Source organism: Felis catus, chromosome D3 (genome assembly GCF_018350175.1).
Source record: "Felis catus isolate Fca126 chromosome D3, F.catus_Fca126_mat1.0, whole genome shotgun sequence".
NCBI lineage: Eukaryota > Metazoa > Chordata > Mammalia > Carnivora > Felidae > Felis > Felis catus.
In genome coordinates this window covers 42791530-42806447 of record NC_058379.1, presented here as the reverse complement: position 1 = coordinate 42806447, position 14918 = coordinate 42791530, and the positions used below count along the sequence as shown (strand labels likewise).

General features: G+C 37.1%; 1 pseudogene; it reads left to right on the top strand.

Annotated features, from left to right (window-relative positions):
- Positions 1 to 961: 961 nt before the first annotated feature.
- Positions 962 to 1096, top strand: LOC111557389 (annotated as a pseudogene).
- Positions 1097 to 14918: the final 13822 nt, after the last annotated feature.

Below are 14918 nucleotides of genomic sequence, written 5' to 3'. Positions count from 1 at the left end.
GAGCTTCAATAAGCTTCCAACTGTAAATGATGGTGTTATATGGTTTTGTGTAATTCTGAATATTCTATTTTATAAGCAACTATCCTATACTTTGTTCAGCTCCAAATTCTTACCTGATGCCTGAATTATTTTAGTAGCCATTTTTAGACATGTCAATTTTCAGCTATACCATTAACCTGGGAGTGAAAATGGTTATATAAGTGAACAGCTTCCTTGATTATGACTAACTTTATGTACTGGTCTCATCATTTGTATATGCAAGAATATACATGCTGGAAGTCCTAGTGAAACCTAAACTACCTCCTTTTTAATCAGTGTTGTCCTTATTGGATTTCAAAGTAACTCTCCCTGGAACAGAAAACTCCGTTACATTTGCTGCTTTAATTTTCAGACCAACTTCTATCTACTGTGACACACTGTTCTCATTAGCTAAGCAAATTAGGTTACAAAATCTAGGTGGGCAACACTTAGTGTCAAAGAAACAGCTATTTGACTCCAATTAAAGAGTTATGGCTTGGTAAAGCTCTACTGCTTTCATAAATTGATGAGGTAGTTTTGGATATTGTCAAAGTTATTAGTGTGGCCGAACTGTTGTGTTATACCAGAGAATCAACAAAGAAAAAAATGTATGCCAGCAAACTTTCCTTACTTGAGATGATTGAAATGGAGTGCAGGTTACAAAGTAAGGATTCTAGCAAATTTGAACTTTGCCAGTGTTCAACGTGCTCAATTCAGGATAAAATGGTGTTGTTTATGTAGTGTTGTTGACTTATGAGACATCTGGGGCTGTGTGCACTTAAATGCATGACCTGAGTCACTCTTTAATTAGTAAGAAGCTGAAGTACTATTTAGTAAATTACTCCTACAGTGCATTAAATCTTCTCCTCTCTGAAAGAAAAAAAAAACCCAAACTTTGCATGCTTGTTTACTTTATTTATCCCTAACTTATAATCACAGTTAATTTGAACAATAAAAAATCTGGCATAATGAACTCACGAGTGTAGGTAGTGTGCTACATGATGGGCAAGGCTTTTGGTAACACCACAAGGGTCTCTGGCCCAATGAATTGAGATTGATAGTAATTCTTGCTACAAGTAAAAAACAGCACATTATTGTGTTTAAAACTGAAATTATGATATTTTTCTCTGACTGGCAGTAACTAGATTTACATTGCTGTCTATATAGTTCAGCTCAGTTTCGTGTCCCCTAGTGCCAGATTTGTGACACCACTTTTAGCCCATACTTCAGTTGTTCGGATTGTATGGTTTTAACTGGAGATTTCTGTTAAGATGCTCCTCCCAATATTGCAAAGTCTCTTTTTTAGGGATTGAATTGTGTCCTCTCCAAAATTCATATGTGGAAGCCATAATCCTCTGCGTGACCATCTTTAGAGATTGGGCCGTTAAGTAGGTAATTGAGTTTAAATGAAGTCATAAGGTTGGAACTGTAACTTGATAGAACTGGTATCCTTAGAAGAGGAGAAAATATCAGAGATTATCTCTCTGTCTCTCTCTTTGGGCATGCACAGAGAAGAGGCCATGTGAGGATACAATGAGAAGATGGCTGGGGCGCCTGGGTGGCGCAGTCGGTTAAGCGTCTGACTTCAGCCAGGTCACGATCTCGCGGTCCGTGAGTTTGAGCCCCGCGTCAGGCTCTGGGCTGATGGCTCAGAGCCTGGAGCCTGTTTCCGATTCTGTGTCTCCCTCTCTCTCTGCCCCTCGCCCGTTCATGCTCTGTCTCTCTCTGTCCCAAAAATAAATAAAGGTTGAAAAAAAATTTAAAAAAAAAATGAGAAAATGGCTGTCCATAAACCAAAAAGAGAGATGTGTCCCAAAACCAATGTTGTTAGCAGCTTGATCTGGGACTTGTAGCTTCCAGAGTTGTAAGAAAATAAATTTCTATTGTTTAAGCCACCTACTGTATGGTACTTTGTCATGATATCCTAGGAGACTACAGGCTATTTATTTTAAGAAGACGGGGGCTTATACTCTTGTAAATGGCTAATCAGTGATGCTGTAGAGCACTACACAGGAGAAATCATAGTGTAACCCTTGAGAAATTCAAACCACCATTGAAACTTCTGAAAAGCAATACCAACAACTATGAATAAATGCACATTGGAGCCCCATCCTGAAACCTCCCACCATTGGTCTGGGTTTGGCAAAATATTACCTGTTTTAGGCCACACTCAATATTGTTTAGGTAATAAAGTGCCCGAAGGATTTGATTACAACCTGAGGATTTAACAGCTAATATTAGAAAGAGGTCCCACGATAATGCCTTAATGAACTTTCAGTACAATTCAAACTGATTTGTAAAGATAAAGGGTATTCTACAGAGAAATAAAATATTGAGGCAGGATTTTTCACAAGTGCCTTGTAGGAGGTCAGTTTGGGGAAAGAATGGTCACAGGTTAGAGATAACATTTTTGGATGAAAGATAGTTGGGGTGTGTGCTGTGGGGTCCCAAAATAGTTATTCAATTCCAAGTTAATTCCACTAATGATCTTATGCTCCCTATTGAAGAGGACTTGCAATTTGGGATGCTTAGCATTTTTTCATTAACACCTTCTTAGATTTTTTTTCCTCTCGAATTGATTATGTTGTAGGTGAAAATCTCTAGCTCTTAGAAAAGTCGTTAAAAATGAGTAGGGGAACTCCTTTTCCCTAAACACATTCTCTTTCATTGAAGGCCTTTCAATGTTTTTAAAAACTAGGTTGACTTCCCCACTAACTTGTGTTGCCAGCCCTACCTCAGTGGTCTTACTAATGTGAGACCCTGGAGAGTCAAGGTAGATTATGTAGTGCCTTGTAAGTGAGGGTGATGAGTTGGGATTTTTTTTCTGTCTGTAGTGACAAAACAGTTCAGTGACATTATTTGGTTGATATTTGAAGTTACTATTTGGAAGAGTTTGTAGTAGGTGGAGAGGGAAAGCTGAGATAGCAATTATGCTGCTGCAATAGAAAAGGCAAGGACTCATGGTGCTTGGATAAAGGTGGCAGTAGTGAACATGGAAAACAGTGGGTGGATAAGAGTAACATTCTGGAAGTAGAGCCAATAGAAGTTGCTGACGAGGTGAGTGATGGTGATAAAAGAGAAAAGGCAGGATGAGGATGATGTCTGTATCTGGAGCTTCAGTAATTGGGTAGCAGTTTCATGACCAGGAATGGAAAATGCTGTGTGGAGCAGGATTTCAGGGAAAAATAAAGAATTCTGCTGTGGACATGTTCATTTTAAGATTCCTATTAAATATCCAGGTTAGATACTTAGACATGCTAGCATGGAGCTCAACAAAATGGTCCAGGTTAGAGATACAAATTTGGAAGTCATACATTTAAATGACATATATCCTAGGCATGATATACATTGACATTTAAGTCATGGGAATGGATGAAATCACCTGGAGTAAAGGAAATAGGCTGATGTAAAAATGATTAATCTATGACCCTTGCTCTCAAAGAATGTAGGTGAGAATTTTCATCTATAATTTAAATTGTATGCCTATATCATCTATATTCCAGTATGTTAGTCCTGTATAGAAATCAAAATATTACCTGCCTTCCTCACCCACTGTTTCTAAGCTTCATGTTTGGTGTTCCAACCACAGATAATTTATTCCTTGGTAAAGTATTTGAATCCATTGCCAAAACTGGGCATTCTTTCTACTTTCCTTGTCTAAATTGACTCAGCCTTGAATTCACAAGGATGGTTAAACTTTTGTTCTCTCAGTGAGAAGAACCACAACCATTACTTCATGAAACTTTTTACAGCACATCTCCTAAATATGCAAAAATATCTAATACTCAAGAATGATGGACTCTCTAGAAGAAAGAAGTCCAGAATCAACATGACATATTCGTACTTGCTCTTCCATCTCTGCAGATATTTGCAGGCATCTGCTCAAATAATGGACATTCTCATCTTGCTTGATTTGTTAATGAAAAAAGTGAGTTCACTTGACAATGAAAATAGTGACAGTGGGAGAAATAGCAAGGTAGGAAAAACATTTTTTAATTCTTAAGAGATGAGAGAAAGCGTCTCATTTAAAAAACAAAATGTACTATGTGGCATAAGATTTCCAACTTTACCTGTAAGGTTTCATGTCCATTCACAAAGAATGCCTTCCCCAGTTGTTTCTTTTGTTGAGTTTTATAGTCTCACTATTTAACATTTTACAGCTTGAGCTAGATAAAGGAAAAGTGATATTTTTTATCAATTTGAATGAGACAAAGCTGTTTTTTAATTTTTATTATTATTTTTTTAGTTTAATTTTACTTTTTTTATTTACATCCAAGTTAGTTAGCATATAGTGCAACAATGATTTTAGGAGTAGATTCCTTAATGCCCCTTACCCATTTAGCCCATCCCCCCTCCCACAACCCCTCCAGTAACCCTCTGTATGTTCTCCATATTTATGAGTCTCTTCTGTTTTGTCCCCTTTCCTGTTTTTATATTATTTTTGTTTCCTTTCCTTGTGTTCATCTGTTCTGTGACTTAAAGTCCTCATATGAGTGAAGTCATGATTTTTGTCTTTCTCTGACTAATTTCGCTTAGCATAGTACCCTCTAGTTCCATCCATGTAGTTGCAAGTGGTAAGATTTCATTCTTTTTGGTTGCCCAGTAATATTCCATTGTGTGTATATGTGTATATATATATCTCACATCTTCTTTATCCATTCATCCATCGTGGGACATTTGGTCTCTCCTTCCGTACTTTGGCTATTGTTCATAGTGCTGCTATAAACATTGGGGTGCATGTGCCCCTTGGAAACAGCATACCTATATCCCTTGGATAAAAACTAGAAGTGCAATTGCTGGGTCGTAGGGTAGTTCTATTTTTAATTTGCTGAGGAACCTCCATACTGTTTTCCAGAGTGACTGCACCAGTTTGCATTCCCACCAGCAGTGCAAAAGAGATCCTCTTTCTCCACCTCCTCGCCAACATCTGTTGTTGCCTAAGTTGTTATTGTTAGCCCTTCTGACAGGTGTGAGGTGGTATCTCATTGTGGTTTTGATTTGTATTTCCCTGATGATGAGTGACGTTGAGCATTTTTTCATGTCTTGGTTGGCCATCTGGATGTCTTCTTCGGAGAAGTGTCTAGTCATGTCTTTTGCCCATTTCTTCACTGGGTTATTTGTTTTTTTGGGCATTGAGTTTGATAAGTTCTTTATAGATTTTGGATCCCAACCCTTTATCTGATATGTCATTTGCTAATATCTTCTCCAATTCTGTCAGCTGCCTTTTAGTTTGGCTGATTGTTTCCTTTGCTGTGCAGAAGCTTTATTTTGATGAGGTCCCAATAGTTCATTTTTGCTTTTGTTTCCCTTGCCTCCGGAGACGTGTTGAGTAAGAAGTTGCTGCAGCCAAGATCAAAGAGGTTTTTGCCTGCTTTCTCCTTGAGGATTTTGATGGCTTCCTATTTTACATTTAGGTCTTTCATCCATTTGAGTTTATTTTTGTGTATGGTTGTAAGAAAGTGGTCCAGGTTCATTCTTCTGCATGTCGCTGTCCAGTTTTCCCAGCACCACTTGCTGAAGACACTGTCTTTATTCCATTGGATATTCTTTCCTGCTTTGTCAAAGATAAGTTGGCTCTATGTTTGTGGGTCCATTTCTGGGTTCTCTATTCTGTTCCATTGATCTGAGTGTCTGTTCTTGTGCCAGTACCATACTGTCTTGATGATTACAACCTTGTAATACAGCTTGAAGTCCCAGATTGTGATACCTCCTGCTTTGTTTTTCTTTTTCAAGATTGCTTTGTCTATTCAGGGGCTTTTCTGGTTTCATACAGATTTTAGGATTGTGTTTTTTAGTTCTGTGAAGAATGCTGGTGTTATTTTGATAGGAATTGCATTGAATATGTAGACTGCTTTGGGTAGTATTGACATTTTAACAACATTTGTTCATCCTATCCAGGAACATGGAATCTTTGTTCCGTTTTTTTATGTCTTCTTCAATTTCTTTCATAAACTTTTCTATAGTTTTCAGTGTACAGATTTTTCACCTCTGGTTAGATTCATTCCTAGGTATTTTATGGTTATTGGTGCAATTGTAAATGGGATCGATTCCTTGATTTCTCTTTCTGTTGCTTTATTGTTGGTGTATAGGAATGCAACCGATTACTGTACATTGATTTTATATCCTGCTACTTTGCTGAATTCATGAATCAGTTCCAGCAGTTTTTTGGTGGAATCTTTTGGGTTTTCCATATAGAGTTTCATGTCATCTGCAAAGAGTGAAACTTTGGCCAATTTGGATGCCTTTTATTTCTTTGTGTTGTCTGATTGCAGAGCTAAGACTTCCCATAGTATGTTGAATAACAGTGGTGAGAGTGGACATCCCTGTCTTGTTTCTGACCTTAGGGGGAAAGCTCTCAGTGTTTCCCCATTGAGGATGATATTAGCATTGGGTCTTTTGTATATGGCTTTTATGGTCTCGAGGTATGATCCTTCTGTCCGTACTTTCTTGAGGGTTTTTATCAAGAAAGGATGTTGTATTTTGTCAAATGCTTTGTCTGCATCTATTGAGAGGATCATGTGGTTCTTGTCCTTTATTTCATTGATGTGATGAATCACATTGATTGTTTTGTGGATATTGAACCAATCCTGCATCCCAGGTATAAATCCCACTTGGCCATGGTGAATAATTTTTTTAATGTATTGTTGGATCGGTTGGCAAAAATCTTGTTGAGGATTTTTGCATCCATGTTCATGAGGGAAACTAGTCTATAGTTCTCCTTTTTAGTGGGGTCTCTGTCTAGTTTTGGAATGAGGGTAATGCTGGCTTCATAGAAAGAGTTTGGAAGTTTTCCTTCCATTTCTATTTTTTGGAACAGTTTCAAGAGAATAGGTGTTAACTCTTCCTTAAATGTTTGGTAGAATCCCCCTGGAAAGCTGTATGACCCTGGGCTCTTGTTTTTTGGGAGATTTTTAATTGATTACTAATTCGATTTCTTTACTGGTTATGGGTCTGTTCAAATTTTCTATTTCTTCCTGTATCAGTTTTGGTAGTGTATATGTTTCTAGGAATTTTGTCCATTTCTTCCAGATTGCCCATTTACTGGCATATAATTGCTCATAATATTCTCTTATTATTGTTTTTATTTCTGCTCTGTTGGTTGTGACTCTTCCTCTTACATTTTTTATTTTATTTATATCGGTCATTTCCTTTTTCTTTGTGACCTGTCTAGTGGTTTATCAATTTTGTTAATTCTTTCAAAGAACCAGCTTCTGGTTTCATTGATGTGTTCTACTGTTTTTCTTTTGTTGTTGTTGTTTTTGGTTTCGATAGCATTAATTTCTGCTCTAATCTTTATTATTTCCTGTCTTCTGCTGGTTTTAGGTTTTATTTGCTGTTCTTTTTCCAGCTCTTTAAGGAGTAAGGTTAGGTTGTGTATCTGAGATCTTTCTTCCTACTTTAGGAAGGCCTGGATTGCTATATACTTTCCTCTTATGATCTTTCCTGCATCCCAGATGTTTTGGGTTTTGGTCTTATCATTTTCTTGATTTCCATGAACTTTTTAATTTTCTCTTTAACTTTTTGCTTAGCCCATTCATTCTTTAGTAGGATGTTCTTGCGTCTCCAAGTATTTGTTACCTTTCCAAATTTTTTCTTGTGGTTTGTTTTGATTTTCATAGTGTTGTGGTCTGAAAATATGCACAATATGATTTCAATCTTCTTGTACTTGTTGAGGGCTGATTTGTGTTCCAGTATGTGGTCAATTCTGGACAACGTTCCATGTGCACTGGAGAGGAATGTATATTCTGCTGCTTTAGGATGAAATGTTCTGAATATATCTTGTTAAGTCCATCTGGTCCAGTGTGTCATTCAAAGCCATTGTTTCCTTCTTGATTTCTTGATTAGATGATCTGTCCATTGCTGTGAGCAGGGTGTTGAATGCCCTACTATTATGATATTAGTATCAGTGAATTTCTTTATGTTTGTGACTAATTGATTTATATATTTGGGTGCTTCGAAATTTGGCACAAAAATGTTTACAATTGTTAGGTTTTCTTGGTTGATAGACCTCTTGATTATGATATAATGCCCTTCTGCATCCCTTGATACAGTCTTTATTTTAATGTCTAGATTGTCTGATATAAGTATGTCTACTCTGGCTTTCTTTTGTTGACCATTAGCATGATAGATGTTTCTCCATCCCCTTACTTCCAATCTGAAGGTGTCTTTAGGTCTAAAGTGGGTGTCTTGTAAACAGCATATAGATGGATCTTGTTTTCTTATTCATTCTGTTACCCTGTGTCTTTTTATTGGAGCATTTAGTCCATTCACATTTAGAGTGAGTACTAAAAGATATGAATTTATTGTCATTATGTGGCTTGTAGAGTTGGAGTTTCTGGTAATGTTCTCTGGTCCTTTCTAGTCTTTGTTGCTTTTGGTATTTATCTATCTATCTATCTATCTATCTATCTATCTATCTATCTATCTATCATGTTTTTTCCCCTCAGAGTTCCCCTTAAAATTTCTTGCGGGGCTGGTTTATTGGTCCCAAACTCCTTTCATTTTTGTTTGTCTGGGAAACTTTTTATCATTCCTGTTTTGAATGATAGCTTTGCTGGATAAAGAATTCTTGGCTGCATATTTTTCTGATTCAGCACACTGAATATATCCTGCCACTCCTTTCTGGCCTGCCATGTTTCTATGGATAGATCTGTTGTAAATCTGATCTCTCTTCCCTTGTAGATTAAGGATTTTTTTTCCCTTGCTGCTTTCATGATTCTTTCCTTGCCTGAGTATTTTGTGAATTTGACTATGGTATGCCTTGTTGATGGTCGGTTTTTGTTGAATCTAATGGGAGTCCCCTGTGCTTCCTGGATTTTGATGTTTGTGTCTTTCCCCAGGTTAGGAAAGTTTTCTGCTATGATTTGCTCACATAACCCTTCTCTCTCTTCCTCTCACATAACCCTATTTCTCTCTCTTCCTCTTCTGTGACCCCTATGATTCTGATGTTGTTCCTTTTTAATGAGTCATTGATTTCTCATGCTCTTTTGTCTTAAACTCCCTCTTTTTTTCTGCTTAATTATTCTCCATAAGTTTGTCCTCTATATCGCTGATTTTTGTTCTGCCTCATCTATCCTTGCTCCCATGGCATCTTCTCGAGATTGTAGCTCAGTTGCCATATTTTTTATTTCATCCTGGCTAGCTTTTACTTCTTTTATCTCCACAGAAAGGGACTGTAATCTATTTTTGACTCCATAGTATTCTTATTATTGTGATTCTAAAATCTGGTTCAGACATCTTGTTTGTATCTGTGTTGGTTAAGTCCCTGCCTGTTGTTTCTTCCTGCTCTGTCTTTTGGGTTGAATTCCTTCATTTTGTCATTTTGAAGGGAGAAAAGGAGTTAATGAGGTAAAAATATTAAAGTTAAAAAATATTAAAATTAAAAAATATTAAAATAAAAAATTAAAAACAAACACACATGCAGAAAAAAATGAAATAAATGATGCTTGATCCTAGGTGTGTTTTTTTCTGGGTGTTGAAATGGGCTTGATATATTAGAGAAAAAAGATAAAGAAAAAAAAGAAATTGTTTAAAAATTTGAAAAAATGAATACACTGAAGTAGACTAAAATGAAATGATGGAAGTAAAATAGAATTTGAAAAAATTTACACAAATGTAAAAAATATAGTAGAAAAAATTAAAGGAAAATATTTTTAGTAAAAATTGAAAATAAAAATGAATTTTTTCTCTTTCTGTATTCAAGAAAAAGAAAAGAAATGAGAAAGGAAAAAAGAAAAGAAAAAATAAAGAAAATTGAATAGATTCACAGGTGAACAGACTGAAATACAACTGAAATTAACTCGTTTTCCCCTCGAAGTCAAACTATGAAGTGCTTTATAGTACATGAATTAAGCAGGTGGAGAGACTTGTGTTTCTGAAGAGCGAGGTAGGCCCAGTTGGGCAGGGCTTAGTGTAACATCTACATTCTCCACTAGATGGCGCTGCTTAGTTTACTGGGACGGATTGTTGTGGAGCTTGTAGGTATGTGTGCGCATGCGTGGGAGTTGTGAAAATGGCATTATCCACCTATCCAGTTTCTGTTCAGAACAGTGTCTCAGAACTCTTCTCCCCAATCAGCAATCGCGCACCAGTCCTTTGTTTTCGGCTTCCTTCCAATCCCCGCTTTTACACTGTCTGTGACCAAGCCGCAGGCAGAACCTCTCTCCTGAGTTTTATCTCAGATGCGGCTGTTTTTCCTTACCCCTGATTTCTGAAGGACTGTGGCTTTTACCCATTCTTCCACTCTATGGGAGGGTCTCACCAAGCAATGGTCAGGCGCCAGCTGCACCCAGGCACGTTTGCGGGGCCGTGGTGCTACTGATGCCCAGAGTCTGTGGCTGGGTGCCAGCCTGCCCCAGAAAAAGTTCACGCAATCGTGTAGCAGCAGCAGCGTTTCAGGGATTATGGAAAATCACAACACACATCTGGCACCAGGCTTCACCCCCAGCGACCTTGTTCCAGCACTGGAGAATGTGGTTGTTCTCCCGGGTCCACTGGGCATTTGCCTTTGGGAGGGAGTCACACAGCCTCTACCAGGTGTCTTCCCAGCAAGGGAACTGGCTCTCCCCGTGTGGCCCAAAGACCTCCAGACTTCACTCTGTTCTTGGGAGTTCGCCCTTCTCACCAGAGCACCACCAGGTGTTGAGCTGCAGAGTTTCAGACTCTGCACTCCCCCTGTTTATAGTCTTAATGGAATTTAAACTCTCTCCTTTCTCCTTTCTCCCCTTTTAGTTCAGTCCCTTCAGCTATTTCCACTTTTCCACTTTCTCTCCAGCTGCTTTTGAGGAGGGGTTCTCTTCCTGTATTCTTCCCCACCCCGTCTCCATCCTCTCTCTGCACACAAAAATGGCTCTTTGCTCTCGATGGCTCTCTCTCTCCCAGTTCACCTCTCCCTGCCATGTATCTGCTGAATTCTGTGGTTCAGTTTGTGCAGATTGTTGTGTTAATCCTCAGATCAGTCTTCTAGGTGTGCAGGATGGTTTAGTGTTGGTCTGGTTGTATTTCATGGACGTGAGACAAAAAAAAACTTCCATGCTGTTCTGCCATCATGGGTCCTCCCCTCCAAAGCTGTTTTTTTTTTTTTTTTAAACAGGGGAGAGTAATAACAAATAGGGTACTTATGCTGCTATTTCTCCTTGCCACCCCCTGAACATGGGTCCTCCCCTCCAAAGCTGTTTTTTTTTTTTAAACAGGGGAGAGTAATAGCAAATAGGGTACTTATGCTGCTATTTCTCCTTGCCACCCCCTGAACCTCCCAAAGCATCAAGCAAATGCTGTGTCCCAGTGAAGCCTACAAGGCATGGGTGGCCACATTCCGTCCAAACAAGGCAGAAGAAAAGCTTAAGAATAGCAGTGTCAGAAGGAACTCCTTGGGACAACTTTGTTATTTCTGAATCTGGTCATTAATAGGGGGAAAAAACCCACATAATTCAAATAACAGAGATCATTTATATCTGATACTGGCTTTTTGTCCCAGAAAGTATATCTAAAAATTCAGTTCAAACTCTCAGGAAAAAGAAAGCTAGTTCTAGCTAACAGTTTCCTCCTATGATCTCACCCCCAAGTCTATGAAATTGTGCAAATATCAGTGATAGAATCTGCTTTGCTAATAGGAAAATGGCCTCTTGCTGAAATTAAGGATGGCCATTGAAATACATTGGTAGATATACTCTCATACTGTTTTGTTTTCAGAATTTACTTAGTATTTTCCTGATGTAAACACACATTTCTCTTCAGACCTTGACTTTTGCTATTGATGCTCCTTTGAGAAGACTGTCAAAGTGGTTTCTAGGCCACTTGAGACATGGATCACCACCCCAATTCCATTCAGACAGAATGCTACAGCAGTCACATAATCATAATTTATGACCACCAATGTCCTTGTCTAGAGAGTAACACTTAACTTCTAATCCCACTACGAACTTCCTGGAGTCACAAACTATCTATAAGTGAATGAACTTAAAAACATAACTGAATACCATCTTACTCTCTGTTCAAGATAATCAGTTAGGAAAGTCTTTGAAATGCAAATGGGTGCACAGTTAAAAACATTTCCCCTCCTTCATTCTATACAGTATGTCAGTTGTTAGCCTTTGGGATATATTGAAAGTCCCTTTATTCATTAGAGAAAAGTTAATTTGTATTCTATTATTTAAGAAGGATTTTGTTTCCCATGTGAACATGGGGATAAAATAATCATTAACAAAGGGACAAAATATTTCAGTTCCAACTCTAATAATGGTTCATGAGTTGATAGAGTAGAATATTACAGGAAAACACTAGGGGACTTTTCCTCCACTGTCATGTTGCCCAATCATGTCTTGCAGTGACTGCACAAGGTTTGTTTCAAATCCTTGTATCTTAATGCGATTTCCTTTATCATAGAAGAAACAAATGAAAACAATGAACTTTAATATATATAACTTTCTAATCGTCTGCTGACAGTCTTTCATTGCCAGCTACCCCATTTGTGAGTAGAACCTGGTAATCAAAATTTATAAACAACTCAAAGTTCAATTTCCAGGAGATTCTGTCAAATAGCTAGCAAAAGTTGCTTTGACATTCTTAATTCTTGGAGGTTTATGTCTTATACCAAAAGATTATTTGGGATTTGTTGAAATCAAATAACACTTTGTTGGAAGAGAAAGAGCAATGATATATCCATGAAATGCCCCGGGAACAGTACTTGCTGTAGTTGAATTGACATCAAGAGAAAGTCTTCTGGTAACTCAGATATCAAGGTTATGCTATTTTTGACTATTGTTACAAAAAGATTTTATGGCAGCCTTTTTGGCTTTTAAGTAATGCTCTAAGTCACACTGACTGTGTTATCCAACATGAATTCTTTCCAGGACATTTTTAATTGGTACTTTTATACCTTGTGTTGTCATAAATTTTATTTTGTTTCTGTGGTTAATATAATAATGGTGTGTAGCACTCATATTTACAAATTTACTTCACATAGGTTATTTTATTTTGGGAACTTACATGTATTATATTTGGAAAACCTACTCTCTTAATGAATTATTTTAACACACATATATCAGAAATTTCTTCATTAACCAGACTAAAATTTAGTAAACTTCAGATGAATTTATCAATACAGTTAATAAACATGACCTATATGGTTTCTATATCTCCCCCCCAAATAATTTGCATTCTTTTCAAGAATATATGGAAAAGTTACCAAATTGATGATAGAATAGACAAAGAAGTTTTAACAAATTCTTAAGAACAAATTCTTAAAATTTAGTAAACTTCAGATGAATTTATCAATACAGTTAATAAACATGACCTATATGGTTTCTATATCTCCCCTCCCCCAAATAATTTGCATTCTTTTAAGAATATATGGAAAAGTTACCAAATTGATGGTAGAATAGACAAAGAAGTTTTAACAAATTCTTAAGAACAGATAACATGCAGAACAACATATATGAAATTAATGCAATAAAACTAGAAACGAGTTAAGATAACCCAAATCCCTCTACATTCCCCAAACCATGTAAACAAAGGAGAACAAATACAATCACACATAACATACAGAGGAAAAAGAGTTGTATAAAACCCAGTTTTCACATAAGTTTGGAAATAAATGAGTGCTAGAAGATCCATTTTGGAGGCCCCTTCAGCGTAGAATATGGTGAAGATTGCATAGAAGAATGAAAAGAATAGTGGTATTTCAACATTGCACAGTAAACTATCTAAAGAATACAGTCCTTGTCAGAATGGGGAAATACAGCAGGTCTAATCAGAGCACTGGCTACATGAACATCAAAATGAAGGGATTTGGCAGGTATGTGGAACCAGAGGTGAAGTCTTAGCTAAAGCACCATGTTTGGGAAAGAAGGTAAGTGAGAAGCAGAAATATCTTTCAGAGGCCTAGTGCAAGAGTGGAAGAGTCCTAAGGAGCCTGATAACATCACATAATTGGACCTCTTTCTCATCTCAATTTGTACCATTTGTTTAAATCAGGTTTTATTGAAGTATAATTTACATGAAGGAAAATTCACCCAGATTACATGATGAAGTCTGATGAAATTTGACAGACATGTAGCATGTGACTACCGCCACAATGAAGATGAAGAATATTCCCACCAGCCCAAAAGTTCCCTTGCATTCCTTTGTAATCAACTTTCTTCTCACACCCCCAGCTGCTGGCAACCACTTATCTTTCTGGTCCTATAGTTTTTCCTTTTCCAGTGTATCATATAAATTGATCATAATATGTAGCCTTTTGAATGTGGCCTTTTTCACTTAGCATAATGGTTTTGAGATTTATTTGTATTGCAGTATGTATCTGTATTTTTCAAAAATTGCTGAATAGTGGTCCATTGATGGTTATACCACAACTTGTTTATCTCTTCACCAGCTGATGGACATTGGTTGTTTACAGTTTTTGATGACTATGAATAAGTTAGTAAAAATAATTACATAAATTTTTTTGGTGTGGACATGCATCTTTTTGTTTTTCAGGTAAATACCTAAGTAAGTGAGATAGTTAATTTTACACATCAACTTGATGGGCCTCAGACTGCCCAGATATTTGGTCAAACATTATTTCAAGTATTTTTGTGAAGGTATTTTTAGATGAGATTAACATTTAAATTGTTAGACTGAGTAAGGCAGGGCCTCATCCAATTAGTTGAAGCCTGAAGAAAACAAAATGACTGACTCTCCCATAGTGAAAGAGAATTCCTCCTGCCTGACAGCTTTTGAACTGGGACATTGGCTTTTCCTGCTTCTGTTTGTTTGTTTTTCATTGAGATATAATTGACACATTAACATTGTGTGTACATTGAGTTAATTTGATAGATGTGTGTATTGCGATGTTATTATTGCCTTACATAGATTCCTTAAGAAACATCCTCTGGGGTTGGGGAAAAATGAGACTTAGGAGA